Below are 13,690 nucleotides of genomic sequence, written 5' to 3'. Positions count from 1 at the left end.
CTTATCTAACTCCCTTCCCTCTATCTCGCATCTCCTCTCTCATGAGTTACGGGTGAAAACAGATCAAATAGTGCTCAATTGGGATCCATATTTTTAGTCTGAATACGAATTCGAATATAGATATTAGACTAATAGCAAAATTTAAAATTATATCATAACTAAACAGATACAGATAATGTTTAGATACAAATCGGATAATTTTCAAATACAAATCAAATCTTAAACGGATACATATCAGATCTTAAACGAATACAAATTAAATTATAACTTTCATTTTTAGACATAATTAACACAAAATACATATAAAGTTAGTAAAATTAATCTCTACAAACAATACGATAGAACACATCATTAGTAATAAATCATATTCTACTTCTAACAAGCTAAGATTTTAAAATAAATTGAGCACTATGAATGTGTTCCAATCTCCCAACTCCCATCCATTTACAAGTAATTCTTCCAACAAATTAAATGAAATCATTACCACTAAAATCTAAGCAAAAACAATAAGTTGTAATTGAATACAAGCTTAACAAGCGTCATTCCATACTAATACAGAGAACGTTTCAACTATATATATATGCATTGAATTTTGCATCCACCCCAACTGCTTTGTAATTCAAATGACATTGTGGGAGGAGGTAGCAGCTGTGGTGGTGGTGTTCCTTATCTCTAGATCATCTCCATCGGCAGTGACGTATGTGGACCAGAACCAATGCTTCTTCCATATTCGGTCCATCCCCTCGATGAGGATGTTCTTCGTCTCAGGGAGGAAGAAATAGATGAAGATGGTCATTATGATCTCGCACACCCCAAAAAGTAGTAGAAGATGAAGAACTTAATGTGGCAAAGCATCAGCAGGAACACCTCTGCAACTATGAAGTTGAAGAGCATGTTGAAGGACAATGTTATACTCTACGCTGCTGACCGGATCTCCCGAGGACGAGCCATCCCAGTCGTCCCCACGACCATGCGAAGGTCGTGAGGCATACACCACCACCAAGATCGTGTACCCACTCGATATGGCAGCAATACCATTGAAACCGAACTTAATGGTGATTAATGCTCCAAGAATGAACTAACAATGACATAGCCAGAGGAGTAAAGGTTAAATTATTTTAATTTTTTATTAATAATTAATTAAGAACGAATGAACAAACAAGTCTGTACTTTGAGTAGGAGGGGGCAGCGGCCAACCCTATCAACTGTGAATATGGCAATGCCGGCAGAGCTTGGTGACATTTTGATAGAGTGGTGATGGTGGTGGAGCTTGAAGAGGGAGGAGGCGAAGCTTGGCCACACAGCGACAAAGTAGTGATGGCAGTGGAGCTTGAGAGGGAGGAGGCAAAGCTTGGCCACGCCGTGACGAAGTGGTGACGGTGGCAGAGCTTGGTGATGGTGAAGAGGCAATGGCAGCAGAGGGCCTGAGAGGTGATGGTGACGGAGGTTTGGAGTTGAAGATTATGATGGCGACAAAGATTTCTCACTTTTGGTGGAGGCGGCAGATTAAGAGTGATCGTTGATTGGGAAAGAGATGGAGATAGGGGTAGGGTTAGGTTGGTGTTGGTGGATCTTTAGTATATATATTTATATGCGACTAAACGAATATTCGTTATTCGGATCCGATAGAATTACCTATACCCGTATCTGTATCTGGATCTAAATTTTTTCTAAAGACTATCCGGATCCGGATTCGAATATTTTTCTAAAAAAATATATGTATCTATATCCGAATAAGATAGGATTTTATTATCTGGTATCCAATCCGATCTGATTAGGTAGCGGGTTGGGTTGAACTTAATCCGACCCATTTTCACCCCTAGCCAATGCCCACCAAGCCGACGCCTCCTCCTCCCTCTTTAACTACTGATTCTCCTATTCCCATAAGACCAACTAATTCTCCCTCATCCACCCTTCTCTTTGTCGAGATACCCTTATTTACCATCTCATCACTGTTATCCCTTCCATCTACTCCTTCTAAATCCCATTATCTCCACCACTACCATCACTACACTACCCATCACCACCATCACAAATATACCCTGAGGATCGGACCATATCATTTGGTATAAGAGTCATCACTCCTTGGACACGTGCCTATAACTAAATCTGAAAACACCTAGACACACGTATAAACCCTATGCAATGGTATCACCCATTTGCTTAAGTAAAAGCAGAATAAATATTAAAAAAATAAAAGTAAAGATGAACACCAAGATTTTTATGTGGAAAAATCCAAACGAAAAAAAATCGCAGATCCAAACTCGGATTAAAACTAATCACTAAAATTGTAGCAGTTAGAAGACTGACTCACAAAACAACCCGTTAATCCCCACGACTTTATTTCTCTCAGTCTTGCTCGCTAGAACTCATGATTCGCTACTTTCCGTGATTGATCTCCAACCTCAGTAGCCCTCGAGATTGATCCTTCGTCTAGATAACCCTTAAGATGAAAGCTTGATGCGATGTAGAAGATATGAACCTTGTTAGTAGAAGAAATGATATAGCATCAAGAACTCTCTTTCAATTGCATTCACCAACCATACTAGAGTTAGGGCATCATAATGCTTATATATGTAACCAAGATAGAGCCAAATCCAAGTCATATCAGAACTCACATAAGTCCAAAATTTGTATGTTACGTAGGTACGTTCGAACGCGGCCCGAGTGCGTTTAAACAGGTTGACTTGCTCTTAGGTGCGTTCAAACGGGCCCAAGTGCGTTTGAATGCAGTGACTTGATTTTCACTAGTTAAGTTCGAATGCGCAAATACACTCCTCTCTATGTGTGAACGCGCTGTGAACGGATGTAGGGTGCATTTGAACGGCCCTTGACTGTGTTTGAATGACGAAAAAATGTTCTCTGTATTTGTGAACTCTTATACACGCATTTGAATGGCCCGAATGCATTCTCTATATGTGTGAATGCTTGTGCTCGCATTCAAACGACCCAAACGCGTTCTCTGTATGTGCGAACACATGTGCTCGCTTTCGAATGGCTAGAACGCGTTCTTTGTATGTGCTAACGCCTGTGCTTGCATTCGAATGGCCTGAATGTGTTCTCTATATGTGTGAACTCCTGAGAGCGCGTTCGAACGCGGTGCGAATGTAGTGCGAACGCTGAAACCTATCTCCTTCGATCTTGAAATTATTCAATCCAAATACTTTCGAAACTTGTATAAATGATCATGTACATGTATAAAAATACTTAGAATATTTTGTACATAATTGCTAATACTAAAAATCTAACAATCTCCCCTTTTAGTAATTTGTGACAAAATATCTAGTTTACAAAAATTATAAAGAGTCCTAAATGAACATTCAACAAGTCTAAAAGATATAACACTTTAATCCCTGCAACTAAAAACATATCAATCTAAGATCAAGTAAAAATAACTTGAAGTAAGATCATACAAAATTAAAAACAATAAACACATAAGATCTAAACTTCAATTATCATAAATGCAAAGCAACACAGTTTCAATTAAACTAAGCATTCAGCACATTATACAGAATAACTCAAATAAAAAAAATGCTCTCTCAGGCTGATATGACACATCATCAGAGCTGTCCTCAGAAGAGATATCTTAGTGTGATCGTCGTTCAGCGGCAGAAGAGGAGGTTGGTTTATAAGGAGATGGAGGATCATGAGATTGACTCCTTTTTATGGTGATCCAATCCAATGGTTTTTGAGCTTGAACCGAAGCTTCCAATGAATCAACTCTCACACCACTCTGCATGGACAGTTTGGTGATGAAGATTCCAAACGACAAACCTTCACAAGGGGCCTCTTTTTGTGCAGCTAACATAATGCTATCATATATAACAGTGGCGATGTCAATGGACATGCTTGTAAACATTACGTGAAAGAGAAACGCTCGATCTTGACTGATGCTAGAATGCCGAGTCTTTGGAGTGACATTGTAGAGACAAATAAGGTGTAACATGCGAGCAACTTATATCAGTTTGGCATGAGGCATCTGTAACGCCCCCCGCCCGGCACAGGCACGTGCACGCCCACGCGCCCACACGGCACGCACGGTGCACGCGACAGGTCGGGTGGGGTCCGTCACACGCAGATACTCTCCTATATACATATAATCATGACATCATCAAATGGAACCTACTAACCTATCCATGATCACATAATCCATCACCAAATAAAACATACTATTAACCAAATAAACCTGTTAACATATGAATATCTCAGTCCATAATAATATACATTAGACCACTATATAATCTGGTAGGACCCACACAGGCCACAACAAACCATCAAGATACAACTAAAATAGCTAATACAAGAGTACACTATGATTCGACCTATAATATTCAAATCATCATCTAATACAAAAGAATATAAATATCAAATACTAGTACAACTCAATATCTGGTTAAATTATCATCTATACCGTCTTGCATCTATAGCTCACCTCATCATCGTTCTAAAATATCTTCTCAAGATATCTCAAGTTGCTATCACGTACCACATATCTGAGATGGTTAGAAAAGAAATAAAGAGAGTTATGAGCAAAAGGCTTAGTGAATAGACTTCTTGCTTAATGTGACAGCAAAATTTTTATTTGCCGCTGTCCCAAATCTACGTGTAATCCTCCTACAAAAGTCTGCCCAACTAGTAAATTCTCCACTACGAATAGTCGATCGATACCAATACAATACCGTTCCTTGGAGATGAAATCTTGCCATCTGAACATTTGCGTCCTCCGCTGTCCCTTGACAATCAAAGTATTGTTCCACTTAAAATATCCAATCTATCGGATCACCGCCTTGGAATTTTGGGAAGTCCAAGCGTTCGATTCTTTCTCGAATAGCATTGTCGGGATCACGAAAGATCCATGGTTCTGGTCTGAACCTTTGTGCTTGTTGATATCCTTCTCTAAATCCTCGAGCACGCCCATCACTATCTTCAAAGGGATCAACTTCATCATCTAAGTGCCAATCCTCTTCATCAACGAAGCGTACGGTGCCGCACGCCTCTCGGGTTTCACCACCGTCGGTCTTGGGTTTGTATCGGAGGTGGGGGATGATGCATAGGAATAGGTAAAAGAGGATCATTGACATTAGCATGTCGTACCTAGACCTGTGGGGTATTAGTTAGGTGAGGTCCCACCGCTGGTCCTTCTTGAGGCACCGATCTTCGACGACAAGATGACGAAGCCGATCGATTCATAACACATTCCTTTAAAGCATTATGATCATTCAGCAATGCGTTAACCCTATGTAAAAATATTTGAAACATGTCCCTAAGTTCATCCGCGAAGCCCATGTTCACACCCATGGACGTTGGTTGACTCGGTCCTACCATGGCCGCCCCAAGGGAATCGGCCTCTCGGTTAGGGTTATCGTAGATTGAGTCTTCCCTTATCGGTGTGCTCTCTATTGATCTCCTTATAAATGCCATCTTCCTTGTTTCAACCATTAATGGAGCTCCGAGGTTTGCTTGGCTCTGATACTAATGATAGGTTACGAAACGATCCCTTTAAGATATGAATTTATTGTAGGAAACAATCCATACAACCGAAGAAAAATATTCACCAAATATTCTTCCGTAGTCAGAAAATTACTAAACTAAGTTTAGTCGATCCGTAACTTCTTGATCTACACTTTTAGTATTTACGCCATTAGTAGATTTGGACTGAAAACTAGGAAGAAAACATAATATAGTAGGGATGAAGGTGGTGGTAACGAGTGGAGTGGATGTTAGGGTTATGGATGATAATTGAGATGAGGGTGAATGGTTGTTGTAGTTTAAGGGATAAAGACGAAGGGGAAAAAGTGGTCGAGATCCTAAGGAAGAGGGAGGACTCGACAAATGAGGAAGATTAGAAGTTAGGAGAGACCTTGACAACGGTAAAGATGGTAGGTTGGTGAAGAGGGAGGAGGGAGATTAGGGTAGAAAGACTAGAGAGAAGATAGAGAGGCAGGAAACCAATATTCAATAGAAATAATGATTTTGGTTGCCATCCACACCTTTATAAAGGCTAGCCAACAAACCAAAATAATAATTATTAACCCTAATTCTAGTGGACTCCCGCCGATCGCGTTTGAACACACAAAAGACATTCTCTGTTGATGTGAACCTGATGCAGGCGTTCGAACGCGGCATTCGAACGCGCCCGACCGCGTTCGAATGCTCATTTTGCATTCTCTATTTTTGAAAACCTGATGCATGCGTTCGCAAAGGCGTTCAAACGTGACCCCTTCCGCGTTTGAATGCGACCTACAGAAAATTTATTTTCATAAAGATAAATAACTAATGCAATAAAAAAAACTCTAACTAGGTGTATCAGTGATGGGGGAGAAGAAGATAGAAGATTAGATACTAATAAGAGGGTAAGAGCTCCTCCCCTCCACCATGTGTAAAACCCACCTAATACACGTGCTCCTCACGTGACTAAAATCCACGTGGTTTTTACGTGATCTGTTAGTCAATATTTCAACACAATATATACGATAAAACCCAACATTCTCATAAATAATACAAACAAAAAGAAGCTCATAATACCATAAGCCACAACAAACCCCAAATATATATCCATTGGTCGATACAAATGCCAACACAGGGATTATAAGCTAGCTAGTTCGAACACAAGAATAAATAAATAAAAGAATTATAAAACAAAACTTTGCCAGCTCCTTCACAAACTTTGGCTCATCTACTAATCTAAAAATATTTTTACCCAAAGATACATGTTGGGTATAATGTTTTAGGTACGGATATTAGATATCCATTTACCCACATAATTTTTAAATGATTTACAATTTTGAATTTGCTTATTTAGATGATGAATACTTGTATTGGTAATAATGATGTGTTCTATGTTGTTTGTAGTGATTGATTTTGCTAACTTTCTATTTTTGAGGGTTTTGTAACTCGACTCTTCTTTTTTCCAATACTTTTATTTAACACATTGGGTTACGTGAATAGTACTAATAAAGGAATATTTTATTATAATATACTAAATATTTTATAAAATATCTAAATTATCTATATCTCATTTGTCCTCTCGTTCTCACTCATATTCCCAATGGAATTGGTAGGAGAGGATAAAGGGAAAGAAGAAGAAGAAGAAGAAGAAGAAGAAGAAGAAGAAGAAGAAGAAGAAGAAGAAGAAGAAGAAGAAAGGAGGAGGAAGAAGAGGAAGAGGAGGTGGAGAAGGAAGGGAGAGAGAAAGATGCACAAAGATTGAGGGGTAGAGAGGTGAAAGTATTTTAGTAATTTAATTAATATCAGTTAGTTAAAATGACATCAGAGTGTTAAATAAAAATTATAGGGGAAAAGGAGGGGTCGAGTTACAAAATTCTCAAACAGGGAGTGTGAATCACAAAATATGTAAAATGTAGGGTGTAATTTATAGAATTTCCTATTCTTTTTTGAAACTCTTAGTATTTTGTCCTAATTGTGTCCAAAAGAGAGATCATAATTTATTTAAAATTGGATTTGTAGAGGATTAAGATCCAATCCTCTATCCAAAAATTATCTAATGTTTATTTAAAAATTATTCGATCCGTATTTAAAAATTATTCGTATCTGTTTAGTAAGGATATGGTTTTAAATTTTGTTATCTTTCCAATATATGTATTTAAATTTATATTTGGAACAAAAATATAAATCTGGATATGAACTTTTTTTTTGACAAAAAGCCAAAGCTTAATTTCATTGAAACTATAAATACCCTAATAACAACATTACGATGTTCGATGGAACATAACCATCAGTTTCTTATACACAATGTTCCCCCTACCAAAGAAAGTATTACAAACCACATAAATCAACTCCATCTGAGGGAAATAGCCATAGTGACCATCCAACAACTAGAATCAAGCTATTACAACATTTGTATAACCAACAAATAAAATATTACAAATAGCAAAATGTCCTTGCTTTAACAATAAAGCAAAACAAAAGATTCTTCTTCAATCCTAACTTTAAATCTTCTACTTAGGTTTCCTCGTCCAGTTTGACAATCAAGCTCGGTGCAGAATTCTTAACCTTTTTGGTAGCTCGTCCTCCTGATTACTTGTCCAGTATAAGAACAACTATGTTGTTTTATACTGAAGAGATCCTAATCCTTAGCAAAATCATTAAAAATTCTGTTATTTCTTTCGAGCCATACGCTCCAAATCACTACCGCAAGCCAAATAAAAAACCTTTGGTTATCCACTCTTTTTGGAGTTAGCCTTCTCCACGAACTATTCTTTCACATATTTTGGCTACACGAGAGAATTAGCTACCCATTGATTCTCTTTCAACAATTTTTTTAACATACCAACATCTCAGAAATAAATAATTTATAGATTCTTACTTTGGACAAAAAAGACACTTGCTGCTACTAGTCCAACCTCTCTTCAAAAGATTATCCCTAGTCAAAATTTTATTCCGATACATCAGCCACAAAAAGGTCCTCACCTTCAATGGAATTTTCATATTTCATATCCTAGAAAGTTGTCTAGGCATAACACCCCCATTGTTAAGAAATCTATACAAGGAACGAACAGTATAGATACCATTACTATTAAACCTTCATTGAGGCTTATCTTTCTCATTATATATTTCATTGCCACTGGTCTCAACCAGTGTTCTCTTCTCCTGCTCGTTAATTCTCAACTATTCAGACAATTTTCTGCGATATTGCAAATTCCACTTCTTACCTTCTCAAATCTCATTCATTGTAATATTAGTGTCTCAAGCTATCTCAAACATGTTATGAAACTGGATAGCTAAACTGCTTTTCCCTAACCACATGTCTTTCTAGAATTTCACATTGTTTCCATTTTGGATCTTCCATCTTAGTCCAATCTTGAACATATTACTGGTATTCAACACCCCTTCCAAAAGGGAGACACTTTAGCTAGATTTCCCATATTGAAGTTTTTAGATTTAGCCCTCTTATAATATCTCTACTTAATTTCCTCAACCTAGAGTTGATTATCCGAATTTAAGAGTCTCCACCACCATTTAGCTAATAAAGCTATGTTCATGTCAGTTAAATTAGCGATTTCCATACCACCATACTCTTTTCTCATGAAAACCTTTCTCCACCTCACTAAAGAATAACTTTTTGTTTCTCTCAGCCGTGCCACTCCACATAAACTTCCTTCTCATACTATCTTTTTTTTAACCCAACCCGGCAAATTAAAAAAGGAGAGATAGTTAGAGGAATTGAGCTCAAAATAGAATTTATCAAAGTAATTCTGTCCCCCAAAGAAAGGAGCTTTCCTTTCCAGCTAACTAATCTTTTCTCTATTTTATCTATCACCACTAGCTTGTCACTTTTTCTTAGTTTGCTATCATGAAGAGTAGCCCTAAGTACTTGATAGGCAACTTCTCCACTTGACAATTCATTAATGCCACCAACTTCTTACTTTTCTCCATATCAAACCCCAAATAAATAAGAGAACTTTTATCAAAATTGATTTTCAAATCAGAAATAGCTTCAAAACAATAAAGAATAAACTTGAGCACACTTACATCCTCCTCATCAACCCTTAGAAAAATTAGAGTATCATTAGCATATTGCAAATTTATACTCATACCCTTCTCTCTTGTATTAGTATTGAGCCCTCGCAAAAGCTTTTGCTTTATCAATCAGGTAAGGTGACAATGGATCCCCTTGTCTCAAACCTTTACGACATCTGAAATACTTCCTTGTATTTCTATTTAACTAAACAATAGAATGACTAGTTAATACCAACTGCATAACCCAGTTGATCCAGTTATCTTGGAAACCTCTCCATTTTAAAACATCTTCCAGAAAATTCCCTCTCACCTTATTGTAGGCTTTCTCAAAATCAAGTATTAGAAGAATTCCTTCCGCTTTGTTATTTTTAATCAAAAAAGTTATCTCGTGTGCGCATACCATACTATCCAAAGTTTACCTTTTCTTTATAAAGGCACTTTGATAATCACCAATAAGGTTGTCTATAACTGTACACAGCCTTTTCGTTAGGACCTTGGTTACTATCTTATAGCTGCAGTTTAACAGGCTAATAGATCTGAATTCTTCCACCTTCTCTGCCCTCTACTTCTTTGTATCAACACTATCATCACATAATTTAGTCTATGTAAGATTCTATTCCCACGTAGCGCTTTATTTTTAGCCATTTCAAAAAAAGTAGACTGCACTTCCTCTTCTGTGAAAGGCTTACTTAGCTCAATTGCCTCACCCTCCTCAATTTTTTCATTATATCAGTTGTCCTCAGGCATTGTTAATCTCTATTCTGAGACTATCCCAAATAAATTTTGGTAATACTTCATAATATGATCTCTGATGTTCAAGAAATTTCTTTCTTGAACCCCGTCAATCATCAAAAAAACTTATACTATTTCTCCTTCTACCATTAGCAATGGCATGGAAGTAAGCTGTATTTAACAAATCACCATGCAGTAACCAATATTGTCTCGATCTTTGTTGCCACAACTCTTCCTCTCTATACAATTGAGTCACCTTTAAAGTGATCTCTCTCCTTTTGTCTATTTATTCTTTAGTTAAGTCTCTTTTCTCCCCCTCTAGATCAAGTTCATTAATTCTTGTAAGCCAATTACTTTTTTGAGATTGATCCATCTTCCTGTTATTCTCACTCCATCCTCTTAACTCTTTTCTCAATCTTGTGATTTTAGCTTTCCACATCGTCCTCATTGAACCAGTAATTTTTCATTCTAAAAACATTATTTTGTGTCACCTTCTCACAAGTGTCCAACAATAATAGGACATGACATGAGTAAATCCTTTTCAAAGCCATCACTTTGGTCAATGGGAAATGAATTTCCCATTCAGTGGTAGCAAAAATTCTATCCAAAAGCGCCATTACCACCTGCTCTCACATATTTGACCACGTGAACTTCCTCACAATCATCTTTACTTCCATTAACTCCAACTCATGCAAAACTCTATTAAAAGAATTCCTTATTCTATCTCGCCCATTCTACCTCTTTGATCATTCACATATCTAGTGGCATTAAAATCACCATCAATCAACCAGTTATTACTCTTTTAATTTTTTTATGTTTTCAATCTCCACCCATAAAACATTTTTATGCTCCTCCTCTTGAGGACCATAAATATTGGATAAAACCCAATTATAATTGTCCTCTTTCCATTTGAGATGAACAACCACATAATGTTGGTTTATCATCTACTCCAGCACCTCCAACTATCATCATTCACCCCAACCAGCATACCACTAGAGCTACCTTTAGATGGAACATAAGACCATCTGTTTATTCTCCCACAATTAAGAGACATAAGCACACGATCATTAAACTCCTAATTTTTTTTGTTTATTGAAGACATAAAAAATCTAACATTTCCTGAGTAATCATCTCTTGAAGTCTCATTTTCTTTTCACCACCACTCATGTCTCTAATATTCCAATAGAGACCTTTCATTTAGAACTCATGCTATCCTCATGCTTCTCTTTCATATTTGCATGAATCTTTCTGCTCTTTCTCTTTCAAGGGCTTTTAATATCCTCAAGTTCTCTTCTTTTTCTTCTGGAGAATTTCCCAAATGAATATCACATGTTTGGGCTATAGATATTAATTCACTTGAAGAAAATTTTGAGAATGCAAGACATTGCATAAAATGTTCATTATCTGCATTTGCCCTCTTCCTTCGTTGCTCTAAAGCCTTCTCCTTGCCGACCTCTTCAATGCGTTCTTGAATTGTCCTATCTTGTCCTTTTGCTTTAACATATTACGAATGCTCCTTCTGGTAGGTTCCTGTGGAGAATTGCTTTGCTTCTTCCTTTTATATTTCTTGGTCCAATATATCTTCTTCCAAATAAACTGTCATTTTTCAATCCTTGTCTTCTTCATCAGATTCTATCTTAAATGTCCTCTTTTCCTCCTATTTCACATTACTTCCTTCTTCCATTTTTCTCTAGGTTTTTTTTCTATCAAAATTTTCTTTCCTTTCTATATTTTTCCAAAATCACTACTTCCTGCTCTTTATCTACCCTAGTCTCTAGGACCCTCTTCATTGTCCACTATTTCAAGAGAATTCACTAAAATAATTTATGTTTCTTTTCCACTATCATCAATAATATGTTTTCCTTTATTCATTAGACTTTCTTCCCCTTTTTTTCCCATAATATCCACAAATTCCTATTGTTTACATCTTGGGAACTCTTTCTCTGAAACATTTTGACAAACATTTGGTGCTCTTTCCTTTTTTTTTCCCTCTTTACTGGTAAAACACCTTCTAGGAATTAGGCTCCTTTCTTAGTTACTCTAGTTTTTGTTACTACTCATATATCAGTTCAATACAGGACTTCATTTGACCCATTGAAAGACTTTGTCCAGATCCCCTTTTTTCACATTTTCTTCCAATTCAATCAATAATTCAAACATCATTCCTTCTATCAGAATTTTTACCCTTACTGGTATCTCACTAACATCTTTCACCATAACCCTCAGCCTAGCATACTTAAGATGGATTTTCTTAGTAGCTTGTTCATCAACTACAGTAAGGAATCCAAAGGCCTCTACTATTTTTAAAAAGTGAATATAATTCTAGCATTGAAGAGGTATACCTAATACACAAATCCATATGGGATCTCTTCAATCTATCATCTTTTTGTCCTTTCTCCAAGGAATACATTTGATTGTCACCACCCCTAGATCGATATCTCCAAGTTTGATCACTTCCTCCATTCACTGAGTTGATGGAAAATCTACAAGATATTCTTCGCCTGAGATCGCCTTGGCATGCCATACATGACCCCATGACCACATGGAATCCATTGCTAACTCCAAGTTATTTGCCAAAATCCACCCATTCTTGATAGTCACTATCATGCTCAGTTTTAACTTGAATTCATTTGCCTCATCTCTTTGATGCTGTCAGCATCACCATTAGTGATCTATCGCCTTTTAGATTCTTTGTCTCCATCTGACCATCCCTAATAAACTTCGGTCGATGCCCAAATTTACCACACTTAAAGCAAAGGATACTGTTTTAGTAACTCACTGCCCTTCTCTCCTCTCCGGAAGCACCCTAGATTTCGCTGAGCAACAGTTGGAGACATCGCAACCCTAGCCGATCTCTCTTTCTCCAAATTCTTGTCAAACCCTAAAAGTACGTCCTTGTATAGAAATTTGCTACTCTCCCCCTTCTCCCAATTAGAATTTGAAGAACAGTGTTGTGATTTCTCCTGAGATAACCCTCCTATTTTCAGTGTGAGATTAATAGTCTCCCTTTCGAGAAAATCCCACTCACATCGCTTTTGAGTTGTCTTCGGATTCGCTCGGATGAAGTCGAACCCATGAGAGAATGGGCCGATCTCTAGGCTGGATCACCGGAACTCTCCCCTGAATCATAGCCCACATCAGAATCTTGATTGCCCAAGCCCAAACCCTTTTCTTGATCACCGGAACCCAAGTCACCTTCTTGATCGCCAAAATTCAGATATGAATTAAATACTATCCAATCCATTTTCACCGCTATAAACACATGGCAACAGATTTACCTGCCCTAGCACCAACATCCTGCCCTCTTAATAGTCAGCACTACCTTTATATGTATAGGCCAATGGTCTCCTCTTGGCTCTTGGCAATTGGCATAAAAATCAAGATTCCCCACCCATAGCCACAAACTCATTGTCATGAGACCATGAGAGTGATTGGCCTGCTTTGCTCTCCTTATCCACACCTTCCACAACCAAGTGCC

This window comes from Typha latifolia, chromosome 1 (assembly GCF_019914945.1).
Source record: "Typha latifolia isolate L0001 chromosome 1, TyphaL0001v2, whole genome shotgun sequence".
Taxonomy (NCBI): Eukaryota; Viridiplantae; Streptophyta; class Magnoliopsida; order Poales; family Typhaceae; genus Typha; species Typha latifolia.
The sequence above is the reverse complement of the archived record's forward strand: the minus strand, read 5'-3'. Positions refer to the sequence as shown.